The sequence below is a fragment of the Manis pentadactyla genome, chromosome 19 (genome assembly GCF_030020395.1).
Source record: "Manis pentadactyla isolate mManPen7 chromosome 19, mManPen7.hap1, whole genome shotgun sequence".
In the NCBI taxonomy this organism is placed as follows: domain Eukaryota; kingdom Metazoa; phylum Chordata; class Mammalia; order Pholidota; family Manidae; genus Manis; species Manis pentadactyla.
In genome coordinates, this window is record NC_080037.1 from 284,404 (window position 1) to 293,307 (window position 8,904).

At 47.8% G+C, this 8,904-nt stretch overlaps 1 protein-coding gene across 14 annotated transcripts in view; it reads right to left on the reverse strand.

Moving 5' to 3' along the window:
- PRRC2C (proline rich coiled-coil 2C) overlaps positions 1–1,899 on the reverse strand; it is an 86,668-nt gene extending 84,769 nt beyond the window's left edge. For all 14 annotated transcript variants that reach the window (XR_008994951.1, XR_008994952.1, XM_036901298.2 and 11 more), the window contains exon 1: positions 1,714–1,899. The gene's annotated coding sequence lies outside the window, so the exon portion shown is untranslated. The remainder of the gene's footprint in view (positions 1–1,713) is intronic.
- Between the last annotated feature and the right edge of the window lie 7,005 nt (positions 1,900–8,904).

The window sequence follows — 8,904 nt, forward strand, 5'->3', positions numbered from 1 at the left end:
CTATTAATATTATGCCACTCCACTTAGCTGACCTTTACTATGCACTGAGCACAGTAACCAACCAGCCTTCTATATACATTATCTTTGTTAATCCTACAGCAAGCTCTTGAGATAGGTACTATTATTATCATCTGTTTTACAGGTAAGGAAATATTTTACCAATAATACAGGCCAGATCTCAAAATTTAAAGACTGTATGTCACACTGTAGAGTTAAGAGTTTTACTAAACTGGCCTTTAAATAGAAAAGGGTACAAAAAGTAACTTCCTTCCCACCCCCAGAGTAGTTATAACCCATTTTTTACACCTTCCAACACTTTAACCTGCACATGCAACACTGTTTCTGTACTGAAATCAAGCGAAAGAAAAAAATAAGCTAATAATGCTGTATCGTTTTTAGTTACTACAGATGATGAAATTACAAGGATCAGGGAGGCAGTTCGGTGGCTTAGAGCGTCTATAGCACCACAAAAATGTGCTGTGTGACCTTGGTCAAATTTCTTCAATCTCTGATTTCGTTTCCTGTCTGTAAAGAGGGGATTACTACACCGCCTCCCTCAAAGGCGTGCTGTTAGATTAAAAAAAGACAGTGTGTGTGTGTGCCGGGCCTTAGTACTGTACTGAGCACACAGTAAAAGGTCAACTGAAGGTGGAGGGAAAACAGCCACACATACAAGCTCACCCAGACCAAACTCAGAATAAAAGTAAAAGCCTTAATTCTGAATCCCCATCATAGAAAAGGAGAGTTTTATTCAACTGCATGATAAAGCTATAACTCAATTTCCGTCTATTCCTAATTTTGGGGGTGGTATCAATGTATTTGAGGTGGGCCAGAAGAGATGCTGCAGTGCATTCGTGACACACACCTAAAAATGGCTCCAGTCGGAGGAGCATCAGTTACCGACAAGCGGAAGTTAGCAAACGCTGGAGCTGGGCTTGGCGGGCACCTACGGACCACCCCGTCCTTTTTCGGTGGCAAGAGTAAGCGCTCAAGCACTTAATCACGCATCCTGACTCTCCGGGTGCAGCCCAAGGGACCCTCCAGCGCGGCTCTGCAGCTCCGACCCTAGGAACTCAGGCTGAAAATCCGACGGCGCGGCGACCTGAAGGGTAGCGGCTGGAGCCAGCGAAAACCTCCAAAAAATCCCGAATAGGGTCCAAACAAACGCAAACCCCTTTAAGGGGACGAGACGCACTCCTCCTCGGCAAAGAGTTCGCCGGCGTGCCCAGGGACCCCAGGCCGCGCCGCACCGACCGCCTCCAAGGGGCCACGAGGGGGGCTCACACGCAGGTCAGGCACGAGCGGCGGCCAGACCCCCAAGCCGAGCTTCCCCGCGCGGGCCACGAGTCGCTCCGGCCACCCCACCCTCGCCGCGCCGGGCGGAAGCGGGAGGCCGGCGGGCGAGCTGCGGCCGCGTCCCGCCAGTCCCGGGACGGGGCTTTCCGGGAGCCCGGCCGCGGGGCCCGGCGGAGAAGTCACGCTGCGGACACGCGGAGCGCGGCCCACCTGCCGGCAGAAACGGGGCCCGGCCTCGGGGAGCGGCCACGCGGGATCCCCGGCCTCGGGGAGAGCCCACGCGGAGGCCCTGGCCTCGGCCAGGCGCCCACGCGGGACCCACAGTCTCGGCCTAGCGCCCACGGCTGCGGGGCGCCCACACCGGCCCTCCCCGTGGACCCGCCGTGACTGCGGCTCCTACGCGCTCGCCCCCCTTACCCGCCGGGGCAGGGATCTGGCCGAGCGTGTGGCGCGCTCCGAGGGGCTCCGCCGAGCTCCGGCCGCGAGAGGAGCAGTGGGTCGGGGACCAGGCGGCCGGAAGGACCGCCGCAGCGGAACGGAGAATCCGCCAAAGAGCTTCGTGCCGCCCGAGACGGAAAGCGAGCGAGTAAAAGGAGCAAGATGGCGGCCGGCCAGCCCCTGCGTGCTACGTCACGCGCGGCGCACGCAGGGCGGAGCTCCTCCCGGCGCCCGGCGCAGAGATGGTGCGTCACGTGGCGCGTCGGAGGCGGCCCTCCCGCGCGTAGGCGCAGCGCCCAGGGTTGAATGGAGTGCCGCTCGGGGAGGCGGCGAGACCCCGCGGAGCGCGGCGGGCCGCGGCGACGGGCGCGTGCCCGTCGGCCCGCCGTTCGGCCGCGCGCAGTCTTACCATGACGCCGGACCCATGGGGCTCTCCGGAAATACGCGTGCGCGTCCGAGCCCTGCGCGTGGCGGGACGTGCCCGGCGCCGCGGTGGACTCCCTGGGCCGCACGTCGAAGGGAGCCTGACGCCCGGAGGCGCCGCTGCCGCTGCTCCGCCGTGAACACGTGCGGCCTTTGGGGGAAAGCCCGGCAGCGGGCTCGGCCGCGGTGGTACTGGCGGCTGAGGACAGTGGTTTTCTAGGGTGATCGTATCTCTAAAGACACGCGTGCCTTCCGGCAGTTTCCAGAACTTATAGTCAGTCCAAGCCTTAATGTGTAATGAAAATGTGTGTCATAAAATCAGAATAAATGTGCGTGCATGTATATAGTGTGTGCATGTATATATTTTATATATGTATAGTGTGTGTGTGTGTGTGTGTGTGTGTGTACCTAGGACGTGCTGTGTTTAAGTTTCTAGAAGTATTACATTCTCTTTAGGCTTTATAAGAAACAACAGGTCTGAATTCCAGTTCTGCTCTTTGCCACGTAGTGTGAACCACGTTACTTTCCATGTTTTAGAGTCAGTTTTATCATTTGTAAAATGGAGATACCTGCTTCTCGACTTTGTTATTAACTCACCAAAATTTACTGAACTCTATGTCCTGGGTACTGGGAAATGAAGGGAAAGGGCAGGTGAAAAGACCTGGTTCTAATGAAACAGGCTAGTGTTGCCAATCAAATAAGGGATTTTGGATATGTGCTGAAGGAGCAGAAAGGATATTGGGGTAAAGAACAACCAGAAGGAATTGACTTAGGAAGGAGTGGCCAGTGAGTACCTTTCTGAGAAGGTGCCATATAAACAGGGACCTGAATGATAAGAAGCAGCAGTAACGCAAAGAGTAGGTGGAAAGTGCCTTGGATCAAGTGAACTGCAATTGCAAATGCCCTCATTTGAGAGAGTTTGGAATATTCTTGAGAACTAGTAACTAGTATAGAAGTATGTCGGGAGCTCAGGAGAGACAGTGGCACAAAGCTGAGACTAGGGCTACATTCAAAGAGGCCTTGGAGGCCAGGTTGAGAGTTCAGAATGACTTCTGGACACAGCGAAAGCCATCAGAAGGTTTGAAGAAGGGGAGCCCATGATCTGGCTTTACATTTCAAGGGCACTGCTGTTACTGCTGACTGAAGAGTGTAAAGAAAGGGTTGGACGGAGGTAAGGGTGGATGTGAGGATCCCACGAGGCAGTAATGAAGTGACGGAAGGGGTGAAGAGTCATAGACTTGGACTAGCAGGCAGTGGGCACAGAGGGAGGCAGGCAGGTTGGGCATGTATTTTGGATCTAGAAAAGGCTTGATTGTGGGAGATGATCACTTCTAAAAGGGGAGAGGATGTGAAGAAAAGACATGACGTACAGATCTATGGCTTGAACAACTGCATGGATGACAGTGACATTGGTAGATGAGGTGGGGAGGGAAGGAACACCGGTCGGTAGGGCAATACAAATTAAATATTAAAAAGGAAAAAAATAGAGAAAAATTAAATTTGGGGGCATGTTAAATTTGAGACGTTCATGTAATGTCCAACTGTAGATCAATAATGCATTTGACATACATGTCTAGATCTCCGAAGGAGGGTTGGGGCTGCAGATAGAGGTTTGGGCTGCATAGACGTATTTCGTGGATGTGTTTAAAGTGGTGGAAAGAGATAAGATCACTCAGAGGGCAGAGAAAGAAGAAAAAAGGGCAGCCCTAAAGAATAACATTTAGAGGTTCGGTGGAGGTGGAGGACTTAGCAAGGAACCCTGAGGAGAAGCCAAAGAAATGGGAAACCCAAAGAGGATGATGTCACAGAAGCCAAGAGAGGAGAATGTTGATATACCGAATTGTACTGGTTTCAAGCATACAACACAGTGATTTGACCAATACTTTCTGAACTGCTCACTCCAATAAACATTCTACATAGTTACTGTCAATACAGAATGACGATACAAAACTACTGTGTTCTCTAAGTTGTACTCTCACCCCCGTGACTAATTTATTTTATGATTGAGATTTTGTGCCTCTCTCTCCCCTTCACCTACCTCACCCTGCCAACACCATCCCTCCCACATGGTAACCACCTGTCACTTCTCAGTGTCTATTAGTCTACTGCTGTTTTGTTTATTCTATTTTGGTTTTTCAAATTCCACAAATAAGTGAAATCATATAATACTTGTCTTTCTCTGCTTACTTCACTTATATTGCTGTTTGTTTGTGTCGTTTGCTGGCAGAAGCTTTTTGGCTTGATGTAGCCCCACTTGTTTATTTTTGCTTTTGTTTTCCTTGCCTGAGAAGACATACCCAGAAAAAAGTTACTCATGCTTATGTTCAAGAGAATCCTGCCTGTGTTTTCTTCTGAGTTTTATGGTTTCATGTCTTACATTTAGGTCTTTAATCCATTTGGAGTTTACTTTGCAACTAGGTATTTTGGATAACGTTCAGGCTTCTGGTGGAAAAGAGAATTTCAGTGTTATTAAAATATCAGTGGTCCATTCCTACTTCAGTTTTGTTTCTTTGTGTTTTCCATTCTTATTTCTACTGGGGTTAATTAAACAGTTATTTCAGAAATATTTCTTTGAGTTGCTGAGACTCTCAGTGAGATAACTGCTTCTGGTGGGAATTAGTAGTACAGCACTCCAGGGGCTGGGCCATTGTTAGCCCAGTAGGGCACAATCTGGCTAGGAAGATGAAAGAAGAGGAATAGTGATAGAAGGAAAATTGGGAAAAATTTCCTCTAGGTATTTTAACAGCCTGAGTAAATTGCCATGAAATGAAACTCTTCATTTCAGTATTCAATATTACCATATGAAATTTTTAACTGGATAGTCTTATTGTAATGATGAATGAAATAGTGCCGCCTGTTAGGCTCATGTGGCCGGGCCAACTGCCAGACCATGACAGGATGCTGGCAGGGTGATGAATCATCCCAGTTCACATGAGGCTGTCACGGTCTTAGTATTGAAGGCCCCATAACAGCAGGTTCTCAGTCCAGGCGAAACAGACACTGGTCACCCTACACACCCACAGCAAAGCGGGGAACAGCTCCCAGTACCAGGCTTCTTCCACGTTGTCATCTTTTTGTTGTACACCTGAGATGTCACTTCCAGAGACCACTAACAGGAGGGGAGAGGGGCCTCTGAGTCCCTGGCATTAGCCAGGCTGCAGAAGACAAACAGTTGGCCCTGAGGAGCCCACGCGCAGCTGGACGCACCGCCATTCGGGTTCTCATCCGGTTGGTCTTGCTGCCTCACTCCTCCACCCTGTTCCAGCCACTTGGTGGGGTCAGCGCTGGGGCAGCCCCTGTACGAATCACTTTACATGGCAAACTGCAACACAGACTGTAAAACCGAGGCTCCAAGAGGTTACACGGCTCGCTTGGAGCTCACCATGCCCATCAGTGTGGAGCCAATGTTTGGACGGAAGCCTCACTGCACTGTCCCATGAGAGCAGATGTGCCTTCTCTCTGACCTTCTCTCAAGGACCATACCTCTTCAACCCTTGCTCCATGACCTGGAGGCACAGTGACCAATGCTGTTGATGAGACCAGGCTCTCCTTTGTCCAGAGAGCATCAGCTTTCATGACCTGTGCCGGTGAATTCCCTCAACTCAGCAACATTCAACTCGGCAACAGAAGGTGATTTTCAATGGATCCTTTAAGAAGCACAAAAGGAAGAAACAAGAACAGATGCTGTCCACAGGTAAAGGATCAGCACCGAAGGCAGGAAATACTGTTGCTTGAAATCATTAAGTAAGAAATCAGAAATTTGGCCTGACACAATTAAAAACACTACCGATTTGGAGACTGAACTCAGTCGCCTTAAAATTAAATTGGCAATTCAGCCAATACCAATTATTTACCCAGTTTTATCAGTGTTATGAAACGAGATGATGGGACAGCATTTTGCTTACATGGTACTGTTAAAAACAAAATTCAACCAAGTAAACCTGAAGATCTAATTGGCTTTATTAAATGATTCATCAGTCAGGCAGCATCCCCTCTGGGGAGCTATACAAAATGGAAGGATTTATTAGGAAGAAGGGTGGGCAAGAAGTTACCAGCAAAAGAAGAAAAAGGATTATTTCAAGAGAGGTCCTACCCTCCCAAAGGGGGAAGAACAAGGGGTCATGTGCAGATTGTCTCATCTCCTCTTGGGGTGTGGGGAGGGCATGGTGATAGATGATCCCATCAGTGCTGACCAACAATCCTGCTGATGTTATGACCCCTTTCCGTGAAACTGCAGTTATGTTGCGTATTGGACCCATTTTGGTGATGTGGCGCAGTATTGGTGACTCCACTTGGTGCGTTTGGTTTTCTTTTTGACAGTACCATGCAAATAAATTTGAGTTCTAGTTATTTGATTGACATTTAGACCTTGAAGGTAACGGATAACAAAATGTTGGTCTCAAGAGTATTATTATATGTTGTTCAGCACTCAAACTTGCAGAAGGTAAGCTTCTGTAGGAGCAGTGGAGAAAAATGTCTTCAGTGAGCAACAGCCTCTTGTCTGCTGTCCAGCAGTGTGAGTTCTGGGTGGGCCAGCCCTGGTTCTAGCTGAGGGGTTTAAGGGCTTCCTAGTGAGACAGGGACCATAAATATAGTCAGAATAGGGTGAGGGCCTCCGGAGGGGGCAGGGTGAGATATTTGCAGTCAGAGCAATGTAACTACATGCAAGGAAACCCCCCTGCTAAAACTCTATGTTAAACATTGAGCTCTAGAATCAGTCTTCAGTAAAATCAGTTAATGTTCCCCAGTTAAAGAAGAGTAGCTGCACATGTTTTATTATGCTAACCATTTATAATCATGTGTAAGGTTCTCTTTAGCATACTAAAAGGCCCAGGCCTATGTGCTGTCTTTCTCCTTCAGATCTGATGAAGTGATTTTGCAAATTGGGCAACTAATTTAGCAAGTAAGCCCAGGCATTAACAACATAGTAAAAGGCAGGAAGGATTCCACCTTAAAAGTAAGATTGCGTTTTAATACCCAAGAAATTAAGACGTTAGAAATTCTTAACTTACTCTTTAGCAAACAATGCCTCAGGCCACCTTGAGGGTTGAGCAAGTGGCCTTGTTTCATATGCCCCCAGACCAAGATGCTGGTATCCCAGATTGAATCATCAGAGGAAGTTGCTTGTGTTAAGTTAATTCTAAATATTCAGAGACCACTTAACAAGTCCACACCCCTAAGTTTTTTCATGTTCTCGAAAAATCCTCAGCTGCCTATAAAACCCCCTAGACAACGCACCACTACAGACTCTCTTGTCCCCTCCTGGCGTGAGCCGGGAGCTCTGTCCTTTCACTGTATCTCTAAATAAAAGCCTGTACCTTGCTCTCCTACCTTGACTGTTTGTGAAGCTCATTCTTTGGCTCACAAACAAGAACCCCAGCATCACTAGGGTGAAGGGAATTGCTAGCAAATCAGACCTATTAGCATCTGTATTAGGAAAATTTCCCTGACATCACCCTAGAGGCAATTTGACTAAGGAATTGGCATCAATCAGGAAGTATTGCAGAGAACTTTATTGGCCAGAGGTGACCTCATGACAGGGAAGAGATCACCCCTTCCTAAGTGTATCACAGAAAATAAATTGAATGGGAACTCGTAATGCATTACTCAGATTGTATGAATTTGCTATTTGTAAATGCCAGATCATATATCACAAATCTGTATCACTTGCTTTTATTTTTAATATGGGGCATTTAATTTAATACATACCAGCTTGATTTACTTTTTTTCTCTAACAAAAACTTTAGGACCTATGATATGCCAGATGCTGTGCCAGCCACAGAGGACATAAAAATGAGTAAGACAGTCTTAGTTCCTGTTCTCAGAACATTTATAGTCAAGTGGAATGGGAGAAAGGTGAAGTAAAAATTATACATAGATGAGCAATGATGACTAAAGGTGACAAATGCCCTGGTGAGGGAATTAAAGTACCATATGGGCCTAGAGGAAAGGCAGTCAGCCCGGAGTTACAGGGGGAGGTGGTCAGGGAGGGCAAACCCTAGCAGTTCCTAGGAATTGGCTACACACTATGTGTGTTGTAAGTGTGTGTCTGTGGCGGGAGCTATGGCAGCAGATGGTGGGGCAAATGTTTGGGGAAAGGGAGGCTGTGAGCTTCTGCAGAGAAGAGTGAAGAAAGTTCCAGGCAGGGGGAATATCATGTGCAAAGACCCCAAAGCCAATGGACTTGTGGCATGTTTGAGGATTTTTAAGTATCTCAGTAGTTCTGTTGCTTAGAAAATGAAAGAGGAATTAAAGGGAAACTGCACAGGTGATGAGATACCAGAATGCAAAAAGCCTTATTAAATAGAGTTTGGCTTTTACCCGAGTAGCAAGAGGAGCCTTTGAACTGGGATGTTCTATAATTTGGGTAAAATTTGTGAATTTTGTTGAAGCATACATGAAGTACAGCTTAATATGCATTATTCCTAAGTCATTTTTTATTTCAACAAGTATTAGTTGAGCAGGTCCTATGTGATGGGCTCTGTACTAGCTGCTGGGGACATAAATGGCTAGTGTTTGAAACATTTATTTAGCTGACGTGTGCAAGCCTGAGCACAGGAGCAGCTGCTGTAGGAGGCTGTGGCGACGATCCAGAGGAGGTCATATGGGGTTTGAATCTTGCCATGTGGGTGGAGAGCAGACACAGAGGCTACACCCTTTGGTTGTTTTTATTTCCTTAGAAACCTCATCATTATTGTCTTGAGAAGCTGGGGAGCTATTCTTGCAGTGGCGTATTTCAGAAGGCAA